At 44.0% G+C, this 20,432-nt stretch overlaps 1 protein-coding gene across 4 annotated transcripts in view; it reads left to right on the top strand.

Moving 5' to 3' along the window:
• Positions 1 to 20,432, top strand: part of LOC134358389 (protein transport protein Sec24A-like) — an 87,168-nt gene that overhangs the window by 12,904 nt on the left and 53,832 nt on the right. Inside the window, exon 1 of one of the 4 annotated variants that reach the window (XM_063070579.1) lies at positions 13,975 to 14,155. The exons of the other annotated variants lie outside the window; for them this stretch is intronic. The gene's annotated coding sequence lies outside the window, so the exon portion shown is untranslated. Of the gene's footprint in view, positions 1 to 13,974; positions 14,156 to 20,432 lie in introns of those variants that run through there. 4 annotated transcript variants of the gene reach the window in all.

Consider the following 20,432-nt stretch of genomic DNA (forward strand, 5'->3'; position numbering starts at 1 on the left):
CATGTCTTCTTTGTAATTGCTTTGATATGTTGGGCCCACGATAGATCCTCAGAGATGTTGGCACGCAGGAACTTGAAATTGCTCCCTTTATGAGGACTGGTGTGTGTTCCTTCATCTTACCCTTTCTGAAGTCCACAGCCAGCTCTTTGGTCTTACTGACATTGAGTGCAAGGTTGTTGCTGCAACACCTCTCAACAAGCTGATCTATCTTTCTCCTGTATGCCCTCTTGTCACCACCTAAAATTCTGCCAATAATCGTTATCGTCAGCAAATTTAAAGATGGCATTTGAGCCGTGCCTCACCACACAATCATGAGTGTAGAGGGAGTAGAGCAGTGGGATATGCACACATCACTGAGGTGCGCCATTGTTGATTATCAGTGAATCAGAATCAGAATCAGGTTTATTATCAGCAGCATGTGACGTGAAATTTGTTAACTTAGCAGCAGCAGTTCAATGCAATACATAATCTAGCACAGAGAGAAAAAGAATAATAATAATAAATAAACAAGTAAATCAATTACATATATTGAATACATTTTTTAAAATGTGCAAAAACAGAAATACTGTATATTAAAAAAAAAAGTGAGATAGTGTCCAAAGCTTCAATGTCTGTTTAGGAATTGGATGGTAGGGGGCAAGAAGCTGTTCCTGAATCACTGAGTGTGTGCTTTCAGGCTTCTGTATCTTCTACCTGATGGTAACAGTGAGAAAAGGGCATGTCCTGGGTGCTGGGGGTCCTTAATAATGGACGCTGCCTTTCTGAGACACTGCCCCCTAAAGATGTCCTGGGTATTTTGTAGGCTAGAACCCAAGATGGAGCTGACTAGATTTACAACCTTCTGCAGCTTCTTTTGGTCCCGTGCAGTAGCCCCTCCATAGCAGACAGTGATGCAGCCTGTCAGAATGCTCTCCACAGTACAACTATAGAAGTTTTTGAGTGTATTTTTTGATATGCCAAATCTCTTCAAGCTCCTAATAAAGTGAGGTGGAGATGCTATTTCCGATCCTCACAGATTGTGGTCTTCCGGTTAGGAAGTCGAGGATCCAGTTGCAGAGGGAGATGCAGAGCTCCAGATTCTGGAGCTTTTCAATCAGATCTGTAGAATAATTGTGCTAAACACTGAGCTGTAGTCAATAAATGGCATTGTGACATAGGTATATGTATTGTCCAGGTAATCCAAGGCCCAGTGAAGATCATGAAGAATTATAGGATTGGAACATTAATCAAATGACTGATGTATTAGCTTGCAGGGTAATATCTTCCAAAAACATTCAATCATGATCAAACTGCTTTAGAAAGTATGGAAGGGGAGCTGATGGTAAATGTGAGAAACCGCAGGTCAAGTTTGGTTAGTACAGTTAGTTCACATTAGGTTGCATATATGTGGGCACAATTCAGTTAGCATGGCACTGAGGGATTGATGCCTGGTGGGAGGTGCATCTTTCAGCTAAGACATTAAAACAGGTTAACTGGAGCAGGAGTTCTTCCATGGCAACTGGCCAGATTAGAGAAACATTAATTTAAAAAAATACTTCTCCAAATTCACAAATTTTTCCATCGTTCCAGTTTACTTAAGTTCACAAGACATGGGAGCAGAATTAGGCCCTTTGGCCTATTGAGTCTGTTCCACCATTCCATCATGGCTGATTTATTATCTCTCTCAACCTCATTCCCCTACTTTTTCCCTGTAACCTTTGACACCTTTACTAATCAAGAACATACCAACCCCCACTTCAAATATACCTAATGACTTGGCCTCCACCACCGTCTGTGGCAATGAATTCCACAGATTCTCCACACTTTGGCTAAAGAAATTCTTCCTCTGCGCTGTTCTAAAGGGCCGTCCTTCTACCTTTGCAAACTCCTTCAGCCATCTTTCTCAGTTCAGACAGTCAGTTCCTCTGAATCTGGTTGAAAACTCCTCTACCTTCCTTCACTGTTCTGCCTGACTTTGGGGCAGGGGATGAGGGGTCAGCTTTGAGCACCGTGCACTCTTCTCTGGATTTGTTCTTTGTTGCATCTCCCTCTCCCTTTTTCCTCAAAGCCTCCATAAAACCAGATGTTCAACCTGAACTTCAGCCTCCTCCCTTGAGAACTGCCTGTATTTGACCTATCTTCTTCTCTTCTCGTGACTGCCATTGGTTGGGAGTGCAGGAGTCTCAGGTCCCGCGCCACCAGGTTCAGGAACAGGTACTGGGCTCCTGGACCGTTGTGGATAACTTCACTCACCTCAGCACTGAACTGACACTACAGCCTGTAGATTCATTTTCAGGGACTTTGCCTTAGTTCACCATGGATTCCATTGTATTTCTTTATTTTTCTGTGGATGCCTGCAAGAAAATGAATCTCAAGGTTGATAACATATTTACTTTGAACATGGCTCTGTGGAATTCTCTGCCCAATGAAGCAGTGGAGGCTACCTCAGGAAATATATTTAAGACAAGGTTGGATAGATTTTAGACAAGGTAGGGGAATTAAGGATTATGGGGAAAAGGCAGGTAGGTGGAGATGAGTCCATAGCCAGATCTTATGGAATGGTGGAGCAGGCTTGATGGGCCGGATGGCCTACTCCTGCTCCTATTTCTTATGTTCTTATGGTTTGGACTGGCCCTCAGTGCAGTACTGAAAGATGAAATGTTAAATCAAACTATGTCTTCTCTGGAAGAAACAAAATATCCTGGGCTATTATTTCAAAGAGGTAAAGGTGAGTTCTCCCTGGTGTCCTGGCTAATATTAGCCTTCAGTTAATATCAGTACAGCACATTTTCTGGCTATCATCACATTCCTGTTCATTGGAGTTCACTACATACAAATTATCTACTATGTTTCCACTGTTACAAGGCTGACCATCACTTCAAAAGTACTTCATTAGCTGTAGGGAGCTCTGGGACAACTGAAACTGTGAAGGGTGTGTTATAAATGCAAATCCACACTTTATAACTCTCCGGAACCGTGTTTCAGTGCGATCTCTCAGCTGAGGGGGCCACGTGTCATTCTGAAGTGGGTCATCTTTTAAGTTCTCAGTGATTCTCATGGAGAGAAGTGGGTGAGGTCTTCTGCTGCCTTGAACAATGCTTACCTTGTTTGTGGTATCAGGATGTGCAGAATGTTCTTGGTTACGCTTGTCCTTGTAACAACAGATGATGGAGTTATAGATTAGTATGAGAATGAATAAGCCACATGGCCCATCAAGTCTGCCAGGTTTTTCGAAGATTCAAGGTATACTTATTATCAAAATATGTATACACTGGGATTTGTCCTGCTGCAGGCAGCCATGAAGCCAAGAAGCAACATTAAGCTCGTTCAGGAAAACATCAAACTCCCAATGCATGAAAAAAGTACAATTTGCGCAAATGGCAAAAGAAAAGCGGACAACACATAGAATATCAAACATCAAGCCTGTAGTGTTCAGTTTAGTTTAGTTCAGCGTCATGCTGCGAGGCCACTGCAGGCCACAGAACAAAGTACTCTTCACTGAAGTGCCCCAGAGTACATTCATCATTCAGATCAAACTGCTCAAAAACAGCAAAACAAAAGAGTAAACAGAACTCAGGAACACATGCAACATGAACCAGAAAGTCCCCCCAAACGAGTCCAAGGCCCTTCTGATCAATCCGCGCAAAATATATCCCAAAACTTCAGCATTTTCCTCTGACAGCAACTAGCGAGAGGGAGAGGAAGACTGGTCAAGTGCAGGCAGACGGCGCCGAACACCTGCCCATCCTCCACTTTTGTCCTCGCTGGCTTCACCTTGCTCGACGCCTCAATTGGAGGGAAGATTTTGGAGTCAATCATGGGCTTGCGCCCTCGACGCATCAGTCAGAGAAAAGCCCATTCACAACACGCTGGAGGAACTCAGCAGGTCGGGCAGCATCCGTGGAAAAGATCGGTCGACGTTTTGGGCCGGAACCCTTCGTCAGGACTGTAGAGGGAAGGGGCAGAGGCCCTATAAAGAAGGGGGGGGAGGGTGGGAAGGAGAAGGCTGGTAGGTTCCAGGTGAAAAACCAGTAAGGGGAAAGATAAAGGGGTGGGGGAGGGGAAGCAGGGAGGTGATAGGCAGGAAAGGTGAAGAAAGAATAGGGGAAAACACAATGGGTAGTAGAAGGAGGTGGAACCATGAGGGAGGTGATAGGCAGCTGGGGGAGGGGGCAGAGTGACATAGGGATAGAGGAAGGGAGGGGGAGGGAATTATCGGAAGTTGGAGAATTCTATGTTCATACCAAGGGGCTGGAGACTACCTAGATGGTACATGAAGTATTGCTCCTCCATCCTGAGCTTAGCCTCATCATGACAGTAGAGGAGGCCATGTATGGACATATCCAAATGGGAGTGGGAAGCAGAGTTGAAGTGGTTGGCTACTGGGAGATCCCGTCTGTTTTGGCGGATGGAGTGGAGGTGCTCGACGAAGCGGTCCCCCAATCTGTATCGGGTCTCACCGACGTAGACAAGGCCGTACCGGGAGCACCGGATGCAATAGATGACCCCAATGGACTCACAAGTGAAGTGTTGCCTCACCTGGAAGGACTGTTTGGGGCCCTGAATGGTGGCAAGAGAGGAGATGTAGGGACAGGTGTAGCACTTGCGCTTACAGGGATAAGTGCCAGGTGGGAGATCCGTGGGGAGGGACGTGTGGACCAGGGCGTCACGGAGGGACAGATCCCTGCGAAAAGCGGAGAGGGGTGGAGAGGGAAAGATGTGCTTAGTGGTGGGGTCCTGTTGAAGGTGGTGGAAGTTGCGGAGGATAATGTGCTGGATCCGGAGGCAGGTGGGGTGGTAGGTGAGGACAAGGGGAACTCTGTCCCTGTTGTGGTGGCGGGAGGATGGGGTGAGAAAAGCCCATAGCACATTCCAATCTTTAGCTCTCTCTCCACAACAGAGTGGTCTTTTCTCCTTTAATGTCGATTGTCCTTCTTCTAATTCTTGTGACAATCATTTTAGAAACATAGAAAACCTACAGCACAATACAGGCCCTTCGGCCCGCAAAGCTGTGCTGAACATGTCCTTACCTGAGAAATTACCCAGGGTTACCCATAGCCCTCTATTTTTCTGAGTTCGATGTACCTGTCCAGGAGTCTCTTAAAAGACCCTATCGTATCCACAGCCACCACCGTCGCCGGCAGCCAATTCCACGCACTCACCATTCTTTGCCTAAAAAATTTACCCCCGACATCTCCTCTGTACCTACTTCCAAGCACCTTAAAAATGTGCCCTCTCATGCTAGCCATTTCAGCCCTGGGAAAAGGCCTCTGACTATCCACATGATCAATGCCTCTCATCATCTTATACACCTCTATCAGGTCACCTCTCATCCTCGGTTGCTCCAAGGAAAAAAGGATGAGTTCACGCAACCTATTCTCATAAGGCATGCTTCCCAATCCAGGCAACATCCTTGTAAATCTCCTCTGCACCCTTTCTATGGTTTCCATATCCTTCCTATAGTGAGGCGACCAGAACTGAGCACAGTACTCCAAGTGGGGTCTGACCAGGGTCCTATATAGCTGCAACATTACCTCTTGGCTCCTAAACTCAATCCCACGATTGATAAAGGCCAATGCACCGTATGCTTTCTTACCCACAGAGTCAACCTGCGCAGCAGTCTTGAGTGTCCTATGGACTCGGACCCCAAGATCCCTCTGATTCTCCACACTGCCAAGAGTCTTACCATTAATACTATATTCTGCCATCATATTTGACCTACCAAAATGAACCACTTCACACTTATCTGGGTTGAACTCCATCTGCCACTTCTCAGCCCAGTTTTGCATCCTATCACTGTCCCGCTGTAACCTCTAACAGCTCTTCACACTAACCACAACACCTCCAGCCTTTACTAACCCCTCCCTCCACTTCTTCTCCCAGGTCATATATAAACATCATGAAGAGTAGGGGTCCTGGAACAGATCCCTGAGGCACACCACTGGTCACCGGCCTCCAAGCAGAATATGACCCGTCTACAACCGCTCTTTGTCTTCTGTGGGCAAGCCAGTTCTGGATCCACAAAGCAATGTCCCCTTGGATTCCATGCCTCCTTACTTTCTCAATAAGCTTTGTATGGGGCACCTTGTCAAATGCCTTTCTGAGATCCATATACGCTACATCTACTGCTCTACCTTCATCAACGTGTTTAGTCACAACCTCAAAAAATTTAATCAGGCTCGTAAGGCACGACCTGCCTTTGACAAAGCCATGCTGACTATTACTCATCATAGTATGCCTCTCCAAAAGGTCATAAATGCTGCCTCTCAGGATCTTCTCCATCAACTTACCAACCACTGAAGTAAGACTCACTGGTCTATAATTTCCTGGGCTATCTCTACTCCCTTTCTTGAATAATGGAACAACATCCACGACCCTCCAATCCTCCGGAACATTTCCCATCCCCATTGATGACTCAAAGATCATCACCAGAGGCTCAGCAATCTCCTCCCTTGCCTCCCACAGTAGCCTGGGGTACATCTCGTCCAGTCCCGGTGACTTATCCAACTTGATGCTTTCCAAAAGCTCCTGCACATCCTCTTTCTTAATATCTACATGCTCAAGCTTTTCAGTCCGCTGTAAGTCATCCCGACATTTGCCAAGATCCTTTTCTGTAGTGAATACTGAAGCAAATTACTCATTAAGTACCTCTGCTATCCCCTCCAGTTCCATACACACTTTTCCACTGTCACACTTGATTGGTCCTATTCCCTCACATCTTATCCTCTTGCTCTTAACGTACTTGTAGAACGCTTTGGGGTTTTCCTTAATCCTGTCCATCAAGGCCTTCTCATGGCCCCTTCTGGCTCTCCTAATTTCTTTCTTGAGCTCCTTCCTGCAAGCCTTATAATCTTCTAGCCCTCTGTCATCACCTAGCATTTTGAACCCTTCATAAGCTCTTCTTCTTAACTAGATTTACAACAGCCCTTGTACACCACGGTTCCTGTACCCTACCAAGCTTTCCCTGTCTCATTGGAATGTACCTGTGCAGAACTCCACGCAAATATCCTCTGAATACTTGCCACATTTCTTCCGTACATTCCCTGAGAACATCTGTTTCCAATTTATGCTTCCAAGTTCCTGCCTGATAACTTCATATTGCCCCTTACTCTGTTTAACCGCTTTCCTAACTTCTCTGTTCCTATCCCCCTCCAATGCTATGGTAAAGGAGATAGAATTGTGATCACTATCTCCCAAATGCTCTCCCACTGAGAGATCTGACACCTAACCAGGTTCATTCCCAATGCCAGATCAAGTACAGCCTGTCCTCTTGTAGACTTATCTACATATTGTGTCAAGAAACCTTCCTGAACACACCTAACAAACTCCACCCCATCTAAATCCCTCGCTCTAGGGATATGCCAATCGATATTTGGGAAACTAAAATCTCCCACCACAACAACTCTGTTATTATTACACTTTTCCAGAATCTGTCTCCCTATCTGCTCTTCGATGTCCCTGTTACTATTGGGTGGTCTATAAAAAACACCCAGTAGAGTTATTGACTCATTCCTGTTCCTAACTTTCCACACACAGAGACTCCATAGATAATTCCTTCGTGTCTTCCTCCTTTTCTATGGCTGTGACACTATCTCTGATCAACAGTGCTATGCCCCCACCTCTTTTGCCTCCCTCCCTGTCCTTTCTAAATCATCTAAAGCCTGGCACTTGAAGTAACTATTCCTGCCCCTGAGCCATCCAAGTCTCTGTAATGGTCACAACATCATAGCTCTAAGTACTGATCCACGCCCTAGGCTTATCTGCTTTGTTCATAATACTCCTTGCACTAAAATAGACACATCTCAAAATTGGTCTGAGTGTGTCCCTTCACTATCACCTGCCTATCCTCCCTCTCGCTCTGTCTCCAAACTTTCTCTATTTGTGAGCCAACCATCTCTTTTATCCTCCGTCTCTTCAGTTTGATTCCCAGCCCCCAGCAATCCTAGTTTAAACTCCCCCCAATAGCCTTAGCAAACCTCCCCGCCAGGATATCGGTCCCCTTGGGATTCAAGTGCAACCAATCCTTTTTGTACAGGTCACTCCTGCCCCAAAAGAGGTCCCAATGATCCAGAATCTGAATCCAGATTAGATCAGGGAATAATTAACAAAATTCAATTAATAGGCTGTGACATACTTTGGAAGCTCACGAAAGACACTGATAGAAATACCTTCTAAATTTATCCTTTCTGCTCAATATTTGGTAGAATGCTATATGTGAAGCCAGTTTGTGTCTGATAAAGGATAAAGAATATTCAGTTGTATGAAAATTGTGTTTGTAAAGTGAGATTACAGCTAAGCATGCAGCATACGAAACAGGTAAGTAAATATAAAGGGAAGTAACACACCCAAAATGGTGGAGGAACTTAGCAGGCCAGGAAGCATCTGTGGAAAAGAGTAAACAGTTGATGTTTCAGGCTGAGACCCTTCATCAGGACTGGAAAAAAGAGAGATGAGAAGTCAGAGTAAGAAAGTGGGGGAAGGGGAGGAAGAAGTACAGGTAGTAGGTGATAAGTGAAACTGGGAGAAGGGAAGTGGAGAAGTAAAAAGCTGGGAAGTCGATCGGTAAGAGAGATAAAGGGCTGGAGAAGGTGGATCTGATAGGAGAGGACAGAAGTGCATGGAAGAAACAGAAAGGGGAGGAGCACCAGAGAGAGGAGATGGGGCAGGTAAGGAGATAAACTGAGAGAAGGAATGGGGAATGGTGGGGGTGGGGGTGGGGGGGGGAATTACCAGAAGTCCGGGAAATCGATGTGAATGCCATCAGGTTGGAGGCTACCCAGATAGAACATAAGCTGTTGTTCCTCCAACCTGAGTGTGGCCTCATTGGGACAGTAGAGGGGCCCATGGACTGATATTTTGTCAAATATAAAGGGAACTCCATTTAAAAAAAGTAATTTGGTACATGTAAGTTCTTGAAATTAGACTTTAGTAACAGTGCAAAATGAGCTGGACCATTTTTCACACATTTAGCTGGTTTTCTTGAAAACTGATATTTATCAAGAGAGAAAATTTATAGGATGTCTAAAGGATGGCTTTTTAGAACAGCTTGTTGTTGAGCCCACGAGGGGATCGGCTGTGCTGGATTGGGTGTCGTGCAATGATCTGGAGTTGATTAGAGAGTTTAAGGTTAAGGATGCCTTAGGGAACAGTGATCACAATATGAACGAGTTCACTTTGAAATTTGAGGAGGAGAAACAAAATTCCAATGTGTCAGTATTTCAGTGGGATAAAGGAAATAACAATGGCATGAGAGGGAATCTGGCCAAAGTTGACTGAAAAAGGACACTAGCAGGGAGGACGGGAGAGCAGCAGTGGCTGGAGTTTCTGCGAAAAATGAGGGATGTCTAAGACAGTTATATTCCAAATAAGAAGAAATTTCCGAATGGAAGAAGGACACTAGTGTGGCTGACAAGTGAAGTCAGAGCCAAAGTAAAAGCAAAAGAGGGGGCATACAAGGAAGCCAAAGCTGGTGGGAAGATAGAGGATTGGGAAGCTTTTAAAAACTTGCAGAAAGAAACTAAGAAGGTCATTAGGAAGGAAAAGATGAATTATGAAAGGAAGCTAGTGACTAATATCAAAGAAGATACTAAAAACTTTTTTAAGTACAATATATAAAGGGTAAAAGAGAGTTGAGGGTAGATATAGGACCAATAGAAAATGATGCTGGAAATATTGTAATGAGCGACACAGAGATGGCAAAGGAACTGAATGGCAATGCACATCAAAGTTGCTGGTGGACGCAGCAGGCCAGGCAGCATCTCTAGGAAGAGGTACAGTCGACGTTTCAGGCCGAAACCCTTCGTCAGGACAGGAACTGAATGCGTATTTTGCATCAGTCTTCACAGTGGAAGACATTTGCAGTATACCAGACAAAGAGTGGGAAGAGTGTCGGAGAAGTGAGGTATGTGCAGTGAAAATTACGACTGAGAAGGCGCTCAGGAAGCTTAATGGTCTGAGGATGGATAAGTCTCCTGGATCTGATGGAATGCACCCTCGGGTTCTGAAGGAAGTAGCTGGAGAGATTGCGGAGGCATTAACAATGATCTTTCAAGAATCGATAGATTCTGGCATTGTACAACAGTGGTCCCCAACCACCGGGCCGCAAGGAAACAATATGAGTCAACTGCACCTTTCCGCATTCACTGTCACACCCACTGTTGAACTTGAACGCATGCGAGGTCATTACCCACGCGAGGTCATCAGTCGGTCATTAACCTGCAACTACTCGATGAGTAAAAAACAAACGTTGCTTGAGAGTTTCTTTGGAAGAGATGGTAAGGGATGTAAGAGGCCTAACAATGATGATAACGCAGATGATATCTTCTTTTAGTATCTTCTCAGCTGAGGCTGAGACTGCAAAAAAAAAGAAAGTTTCCTTCAACAGGAAATACGATGAGTTGTACATAAAATATGGCTTTATTGCGACTGGTGACTCGCTTGCTCCAAGCCCCCTGTGTGTGATATGTGGAGACAAGCTGTCTAGTGAGGCAATGAAGCCCTCAAAACTGCTTCGGCACCTTGAGTCCAGGCACCCTGTACTTAAAGACAAACCCGTTGAGTATTTTTAAGCAGAAATAACGTGAGCAAGCGGAACAGAAGCAAGTGCTGAGAGCTACCACCTCCACAAATGCTGCTGCTCTGAGAGCATCGTACTTAGTGGCTAGCCGTACTGCTAAGACTAAGAAGCCTTTCACTGTTGGTGAAGAATTGATTCTGCCTGCTGCCAAGGGCATGTGCCATGAACTGTTGTGAGAAGCTGCAGCTAACAAGATGGCACAGGTTTCTCTTTTAGCTACCACAGTTTCCAGGAGAATCGATGACATAGCGGAGGACATTGAAGCACAGCTGTTGGAACAGCTTAACGAGTCTGGCTTCACTACCCGAGTCAAAGAGGCTGCTCCTGAATGCCAGTCTACACACTGTCACACACAGGGAAATGCTGCTAGCCGGAAAATGTCACCTGATCTTAACAGCGTATTGAGTGACTTTGTTGAAGTTATCAATCACATCAAAGCAAAAGCCCTTAACTCACGTCTGTTTGAGCAGCTTTGTGAGGAAACGGCTGCAGAGCACAAATACCTTCTCTTACACACTGAAGTCAGGTGGCTATCAAGGGGGAGAGACCTGGCCAGGGTTTTTGAGATAAGAGAGCAGCTACAGAGATTTCTTTCAAGAAAAAAGTCACCACTGGCAGCACACTTCAGTGACGAGGAGTGGATACCAAAACTCGCTTATCTGAGTGACATCTTCAACCTGCTCAATGAACTCAATTTGTCACTTCAGGGGGAGAATGACAGCTGTCTTCAAGTTGGCAGATAAAAGTAAACAACAGGAATTCTGCAGATGCTGGAAATTCAAGCAACACACATCAAAGTTGCTGGTGAACGCAGCAGGCCAGGCAGCATCTGTAGGAAGAGGTGCAGTCGACGTTTCAGGCCGAGACCCTTCGTCAGGACTAACTGAAGGAAGAGTGAGTAAGAGATTTGAAAGTGGGAGGGGGAGGGGGAGATCCAAAATGATAGGAGAAGACAGGAGGGGGAGGGATAGAGCCGAGAGCTGGACAGGTGATAGGCAAAAGGGGATACGAGAGGATCATGGGACAGGAGGTCCGAGAAGAAAGACAAGCGGGGGGGGGACCCAGAGGATGGGCAAGAGGTATATTCAGAGGGACAGAGGGAGAAAAAGGAGAGTGAGAGAAAGAATGTGTGCATAAAAATAAATAACAGATGGGGTACGAGGGGGAGGTGGGGCCGTAGCGGAAGTTAGCGAAGTCGATGTTCATGCCATCAGGTTGGAGGCTACCCAGACGGAATATAAGGTGTTGTTCCTCCAACCTGAGTGTGGCTTCATCTTTACAGTAGAGGAGGCCGTGGATAGACATGTCAGAATGGGAATGGGATGTGGAATTAAAATGTGTGGCCACTGGGAGATCCTGCTTTCTCTGGCGGACAGAGCGTAGATGTTCAGCAAAGCGGTCTCCCAGTCTGCGTTGGGTCTCGCCAATATATAAAAGGCCACATCGGGAGCACCGGACGTAGTATATCACCCCAGTCGACTCACAGGTGAAGTGTTGCCTCATCTGGAAGGGACTCACAGGTGAAGTGTTGCCTCACCTGGAAGGACTCACAGGTGAAGTGTTGCCTCAAAGAAGTGGCAAATGAATACAATGTTGGAAAGTGTATGGTTGTGCACTTTGGCAGAAGAAATAAACGGGCAGACTATTATTTAAATGGGGAAAGAACTCAAAGTTCTGAGATGCAACAGGACTTGGGAGTCCTCGTACAAGATACCCTTAAGGTTAACCTCCAGGTTGACTTGGTAGTGAAGAAGGCGAATGCAATGTTGGCATTCATTTCTAGAGGAATAGAGTATAGGAGCAGAGGCTGTGTAAGGCGCTGGTGAGACCTCACTTGGAGTACTGTGGGCAGTTTTGGTCTCCTTATTTAAGAAAGGATGTGCTGACGTTGGAGAGGGTACAGAAAAGATTCACTAGAATGATTCCGGGAATCAGAGGGTTAACATATGAGGAACGTTTGTCCACTCTTGGACTGTATTCCTTGGAGTTTAGAAGAATGAGGGGAGACCTCATAGAAACATTTCGGATGTTGAAAGGCATGGACAGAGTGGATGTGGCAAAGTTGTTTCCCATGATGGAGGAGTCTAGTACGAGAGGGCATGAGTTAAGGATTGAAGGGCGCCCATTCAGAACAGAAATGCGAAGAAATTGTTTTAGCCAGAGGGTGGTGAATCTATGGAATTTGTTGCCACAGGCGGCAGTGGAGGCCAAGTCATTGGGTGTACTTAAGGCAAAGATTGATAGGTATCTGAGTAGCCAGGGCATCAAAGGTTATGGTGAGAAGGCGGGGGAGTGGGACTAAATGGGAGAATGGATCAGCTCATGATAAAATGTTGGAGCAGACTCGATGGGCCGAATGGCCGACTTCTGCTCCTTTGTCTTATGGAATAAAGGGATCCCATTCTGGCTGGCTGCCGGTTACCAGTGGAGTTCCACAGGGGTCGGTGTTGAGACTGCTACTTTTTACAATGTATGTTGATAATTTGGACTATGGGATTAATGGATTTGTGGCTAAATTTTCTGATGATACAAAGATAGGTAGAGGAGTAGGTAGATATGCTCCTATATCTTATGATCTTATGACATTTTCAACCCATAGTCTCAATGAAAGACAGTATGGAAAGAAACTATTCAGCTCAACCAGGCCTTTCCCATGTGTGTACCCCACATCCTCCCATCGCTACCTCATCCAACTCGACTACTCTCTTTTCTGTTCCTTTACTGTGCATATCAGCTTCACCTGATAAGGATTAATGCTATTTAATTCAACGTAATAGTCAGGTACTTATTCCAATCATTCTCTGATTGAAGAAATTCTTCCCATATTCACTACAGAATGTATTAATGATGCCCCTAGTCACGAAACATGTCTTCATCTTTCTAACCTCAAGCAACTGTATGGAAGGTGATGAATTAACCTTTATTTTGTCTTCATTCCCTTCATCAATCCAATAAATTTGTTGCTTAACCTCCAATGTTTCACCTTTATATTTAATATTATTTTTGCTGTGTACATATGGAGCTCATTGCCTTTTTAGTCACGTTCAAATAATTTAGCATCATTTATTTATTTGTTATCGATGTTACATCAGGTACTTTGATACCATTCAATATCATATGGAGGTAGAATTATAAGTGATAAATAAGTCTCGTGCATAGTTAAGGTAAAGAAGGGGAATAGAATTCTGGCAGGTAGGAACTCTGGAGCTGTAGATGTAATGGTGAGGGAACAGTTAAAAGTGGAGCTGCTTTTTAATTGGTTGGCTCTAATGAATGTTGCTATGGTGACAGAATGCACTTAATCCATTGAGAAGATTTGTGGAAGAAGAGATTATAAAGAAATACATACTGAACTAAGTTAACTGGTTATGTTAAGAATAAAAGTGTCCTTTAGTTAGGCAGGTTAGCGCAGATGGAAAATTGTTTCTTACACAGAATAGAAACTCAAGCAACAGGAATCTTGCAGAGGCTGAAGCCATAAAGTGGATATTGCCTGTCACAACTGCAGCTGACCAGATTTGTGCTTACCAGATGGTTAATGACTATCTGCTGGACTAGGTGTTCAATCCAATGTGTGGTAAACATTTTTAATCTCCCCAGGTCTGTGACTTTCCAAGTCCTCTTATGCTCTACCTACTTAGGCCTCTCGAGCACCCTTGATTTTAATTTCATCACCACGTATGGCGTTTTCTTTGACTGTTGAGATTTTAAGCTCTGTAATTTCCTAAGCCTCTGAATCTCTTTTTCTTCATTTAATATGCAAAGGGAAACCTACTCTTTTGACCATTATCTTGCTCATTTATCTTATTATTGTCTTGTTGCATACTGTTGATAAGGCTTCTGTGAGAAAAATGTTATATTATTGTGCATTACTGTACCAACTAAATTACAGACATGCTCAGTACTTCAATGCTCTCTCAACTGCTCGGGTTGCCTCTTAGGATATTGTCAAAATTACACTGTAATATTCTTTAAATTACTTCTCTTCTAACCCTAAGAATGATTCTCTGAATTTATACTATTGTTATTAATTACCAAATAATTTATTTTTTTCTCTCAGTTAGGGTTTTTAAGTGATCACAGGCTGCAAGCTTTCAGTTAGTAGAATGTTTTTTTTGAGAGGCTGGAGTTAGACTGGATACTGAATGCAACAAAAAAATTAAACAACCATTAGGTAATGATAGAGATCTAGAAGATTATAAGGCTAGCAGGAAGGAGCTTAAGGATGAAATTAGGAGAGCCAGAAGGGTCATGAGCAGGCCTTGGCAGACAGGATTAAGGAAAACCCCAAGGCATTCTACAAGTATGTGAAGAGCAAGAGGATAAGACATGAGAGAATAGGACCAATGAAGTATGACAATGGAAAGTGTGTATGGAACCAGAAGAGATAGCTGAGGTACTTAATGAGTACTTTGCTTCAGTATTCACTATGGAAAAGGATCTTGGTGATTGTAGGGATGACTTACAGCGGACTGAAGAGCTTGAGCATGTAGATACCAGGAAAGAGGATGTGCTAGAGCTTTAGGAAAGCATCAAGTTGGATAAGTCACCAAGACCGGATGAGATGTACCCCAGGCTACTGTGGGAGGTGAGGGAGGAGATTGCTGAGCCTCTGTTAATGATCTTTACATAATCAATAGGGATGGGAGAGGTTCCGGAAGATTGGAGGATTGTGGATGAGTCTTACTTCAGTGGTTGGCAAGTTGATGGAGAAGATCCTGAGAGGAAGGATTTATGAACATTTGGAGAGGCATAATATGATTAGGAATAGTCGGCATGGCTTTGTCAAAGGCAGGTTGTGCCTTATGAGCCTGATTGAATATTTTGAGGATGTGACTAACACATTAATGAAGGTAGAGCAGTTAATGTGTAGTGTATATGGATTTCAGCAAGGCATTTGATGAGGTACCCATGCAAGGGTTATTGAGAAAGTAAGAAGGCATGGGATCCAAGGGAACATTGCATTGTGGATCTAGAACTGGCTTGCCCACAGAAGATGAAGAGTAGTTGCTGACGGGACATATTCTGCATGGAGGTTGGTGACTGGTGGTGTGCCTCAGGGATCTCTTCTGGGACCCCTACTCTTTATGATTTTAATAAATGACCTGGATTAGGAAGTGGAGGGAGGGGTTAGTAAATTTGCTGATGACACAAAGGTTAGAGGTGTTGTGGATAGTGTGGAGGGCTGTTAGAGGTTACAGCGGGACATTGATAGGATGTAAAACTGGGGTGAGAAGTGGCAGATGGAGTTCAACTCAGATAAGTGTGAGGTGGTTCATTTTGGTAGGTCAAATATAATGACAGAATATAGTATTAATGGTAAGATTCTTGGCAGTGTGAAGGATCAGAGGGATCTTGGGGTCTGAGTCCACAGTACACTCAAAGCTGCTGTGCAGGTTGACTCAGTGGTTAAGAAGGCATACAGTGCATTGGCCTTCATCAATTGTGGGATTAAGTTTAGGAGCCGAGAGGTAATGTTGCAGCTATATAAGACCCTGGTCAGACCCCACTTGGAGTACTGTGCTCAGTTCTGGTCCCCTCACTACAGGAAGGATGTGGAAACCACAGAAAGGGTGCAGAGGAGACTTACAAGGATGTTGCCTGGACTTATGAGAATAGGTTTGGTGAACTTGACCTTTTCTCCTTGGAGCGACAGAGGATGAGAGGTGACCTGATAGAAGTGTATAAGATGATGAGAGGCATTGATCATGTGGATAGTCAGAGGCTTTTTCCCAGGACTGAAATGGCTAGCACGAGAGGGCACAGTTTTAAGGTGCTTGGAAATAGGTACAGAGGAGATGTCAGGGGTAAATTTTCTTTACACAGAGAGTGGTGAGTGCGTGGAATGGGCTGCTGGCGACGGTGGTGGAGGCGGATACGATAGGGTTATTTAAGAGACTCCTGGATAGGTACATGGAGCTTAGAAAAACAGAGGACTATGAGTAACCCTAGGTAATTTCTAAGGTAAGGACATGTTTGGCACAGCTTTGTGGGCCGAATAGCCTGTATTGTGCTGTAGGTTTTGTATGTTTCTAACAACTTTCACATTCCCTGGATGTCATAATGCAATATACAACCAAGGAAGTATTTAGTGTGTAGAAAATATGGCAACCAGTTACTGTGATACTGCTAGCTCCTAAAATCAACTATGTGGTGAAATCAAGGCAATTTGCTTTACTGATGTTGATTGAGGGATAAATATTAGGCAGGACACCACTACCTTTCTTTGCAATAGTGCCATAGGGATCATTAGTATACTTGGGAAAGTAGAGAGGGCAACATTCAGTGCAGCTCTGATATCAGCCTAGACTTTTGAGCTGCATTCTCTGAGTTGGAACTAGAACCCACAATCTTCAGACTCTGAGAAAAGGTTGATACCAGCAACCATGGCCAATGAAGGGTCTTAGCCTGAAATGTCGGCTGTCCACTTCCCACCATAGATGGTACTTGGTTCCTCCCGTACCTTGTGTGTTGCTCCAGATTTCAGTATCTGAAGTCTCTTGATGTCATTGATGCTAACTACCTGAAGGATAATTGAAGTAAGCAATTCAAAATCTTATAGCATTATGGCTTAGGGCTGAGCACAGAGTTAAATAAAGCTACTTAGGCTGTAATGACACTAAATATTTAGATGGGTCAACTTATCTAACTTGATTCAAGTCACACAAGATAAATTTTGAGGAGGAGACTATTTTGTCTACTTAGCATGACTCTGGGATCTGTCACAGCACTGAGCTCTTTCACAAATGCTTCTCTGATTGTGATCCTGTACCCAGCACTGAGGTCCAGTACATGTGATGGTCATTCTTTGCAAATAGTTTTAAGTTCACAACAATCATGTGAGATATGAGGTATAAGAGCTGACTAATTCATTTGCCACTTTTCTACCATTGCCCAAAGTTCATATAATAAAAACACCCTAACTTGTGAGCAAAGCATTTTCTGAAACCCAATGATTTAAATTAACATTATTGTATCAGCCAGTCAATTGGAGAGGAGCAGAACACATGACTCACTGCAAGCCATCTACTACAGACAAAGTAAATTCACTTGAGAGATTGACAATTTAAAGAGCGGAGGAACCACAAACTACAGCAAATTCCTTCAATGAAAACAAGGTATTTTCTGCAGAAAACTGTAGTGAGTGACAGTGATAGCTACACTAAACTCTGTGCATAAGATGAATTATACTGGCTTGGTCAGCAGGTTTGAGTGGCATAAGAATTACTCAATCAGATACAATTTACTTGACTCAATTTTGCCACCAAATACAGCCTTTAAAAAATAAGGTGATCTGGTGATTTTCCCATTGTTGTGTACAGGAGAATGTTACATGAAAATTAACTGCTGCACTTGCTGCATCACACCAGTAACAATGCTACATATGATTTATTTAAAACCTGTCAAAGTTGATAGACTGAGATTGAGTGAACGTGTAGAGGATGTTTCCTTTAGTGGGTGAGTCCAGGACTAGAGGGCACAACTTCAGAATATAACATTCCTTTAGAACAGAGGAATTTCTTTAGCCAGAAGGTGGTGAATCAGTGGAATTCATTGCCACAGATGGCTGTGGAGGCCAAGTCATTGGGTATATTTAAAGTGGAGTTTGATAGGGACTTGATTAGTAAGGGCATCGAAGGTTATGGGGAAAAGGCAGGAGAATGGAGTTGAGAGGGTTAATAAATTGGCCATGATAGGATGATTAAACGGGCTGAATGGTCTAATTAAGCTCCATGTATTATGGTCTTAATTGCCAAATAAGTCCTCTTTACTGTGATTTTGAGCAATTGCCTTGTTGAAATCACACTGGAGTCTTCTCCGTCTGAGTGATAGATCAGACTGTCTGTGATGGATTTGAGTGGGTCTGTACAGGGATGACCAGCTTGTGCTTGACTCCAGAGTCAGCTGTGCATGTAACTATTTTTGTAGCTATGCCAACAGGAGGCAAATGAGCAGATTATTGCAGTGGGAATGTGATACAATCTACTGCTGGTATGAATGATTAATGTTCTTCTAAACTAATAAAAATTCAGCCATCTGTAAGGTTTGGTTAGAGGATGGTGTGTCTGTTTCATATGCCATTTGCCTCTGAAATCAGAGCTATCATCAACTACGATAAACCCACTGGGGAGCGTACAAGGGAGATTTGCAAACATTTGATCTATCTGTACTGCAAGATGATGCATACTGTATTTGGCTCAGTTTCATTCTTTCTATTGCTCCAACTCTTTGTCCTCTTGTGCATTCAAATACATTTTAATCTTATTGTTTATTTGCAACATTTATTAGTTTGAGAGGGTTGAGAGCTTCAGCTTCCCAGGAGTGAACATTTGATGGCTCTGGAACTCTACTCTCTGGAATTCAGAAGCATGAGGGGGAACCTCATTGAAACCGATTGAATGGTGAAAGGCCTTGATAGAGTGGATGTGGAGAGGATGTTTCCTATAGTAGAGGAGTCTAAGACCAGAGGACACAGTCTCAGAATAGAGGGACATCCATTTACAATGCAAATGAGGAGGAATTTCTTTCGCCCGAGAGTGGTGAATCTGTGGTATTTGTTGCTACGGGCGGCTGCAGAGGGCAATTCATTGGGTATATTTCAGACAAACCACCCTGCAAAAACTCATTTCAGGGAGGTAGCACCATCAATTTGCGGGAGACTCCAGGAACTTTCAGGAGAGGTGGGATGTCTGCAGTAGTGTAGCTCCTTAGCAGCTGGCCAGCTAGTTTAAATAACGTTAGCTATGCTAATGAACGAATGACACCTGTTAAACTCACCTCAACATGTCTTTTGCAGCCTTAACCCACCATGGGCAATAGAAAAGTTACTGTTGCAAACAGTGCAGCGAGCAACACTGTCATTATTTTTGACCCCTATTAGGCAGGGGTACACTTTAGTGTAGTCTGGGGTAAAGTATGTTTTATATTTTATTTTTTTGGAACACTCTGCCATGGCGCACTCTCGCTCTCGCACTCTCTTTCACTCTTTCGCGCTCTCTCTCTCTCTCTTTCTTGTGCTCTCTCTCTCTCTCTCTCTCTCTCTCTCTCTTGCTTGCTCTCAAAAAGATCGATTTCTGGGATATTGTATATAATTTGCGGGCATCAGGGAGCCGCTATCAATATGCGGGAGACTCCTGGAACTTCCGGGAGAGGTGGGATGTCTGATATGTAAGGCAGAGGTTAATAGATTCTTGATTAGACAGGGCACGAAGGGATACAGGGAGAAGGCAGGAGATGGGGCTGAGAGGGAAAATAGAACAACGATGATGAAATGGTGGAGCAGACTTAATGGGCCAAATGGCCTAATTCTGCTCCTATATCTTATGGTCTTATCACCAATAGACTGTCCTGGTCCAAACATGTAGACACTATGGCCAAGAAAGCTCACTGATGTCTCTGCTTCCTCAGGAGGCTAAAGAAATTTGTCATGTCCCCATTGACACTTAACAATTTTTATTGAATACATGAAAGAAAACATCCTGTCTTGTTTTCTACAACAGCCTGGTATGGCAACTGTTCTGCCTGTGATCACAAGGAACTGCGGAGAGTTGTGGCCACACCTCAGCACTTCACAGGAGCCAGTCTGCCCTCTGTGGACTCGGTCTATACATCTCACTACCTCAGTAAAGCAGCCAGCATAATCAGAGACACCATCAGCCCCAGACATGCTGTCTTCTTCTCTCTCCCATCAGGCAGAAATACAAAAGCCTGAAATCATGAGCTACCAGGCTAAATGTCTGATTCCACCCGCTGCTGTAAGACTATTAAATAGTTCCCTATTATGATAAGGTGGACTCTTGTTCTCACAATCTACCTTATTATGAGCATGGGTCTTATTGTTTACATGCACTGCACATTCTGTCTAGCTGTTAACCCT

This window comes from Mobula hypostoma, chromosome 18, assembly GCF_963921235.1.
Source record: "Mobula hypostoma chromosome 18, sMobHyp1.1, whole genome shotgun sequence".
NCBI lineage: Eukaryota > Metazoa > Chordata > Chondrichthyes > Myliobatiformes > Myliobatidae > Mobula > Mobula hypostoma.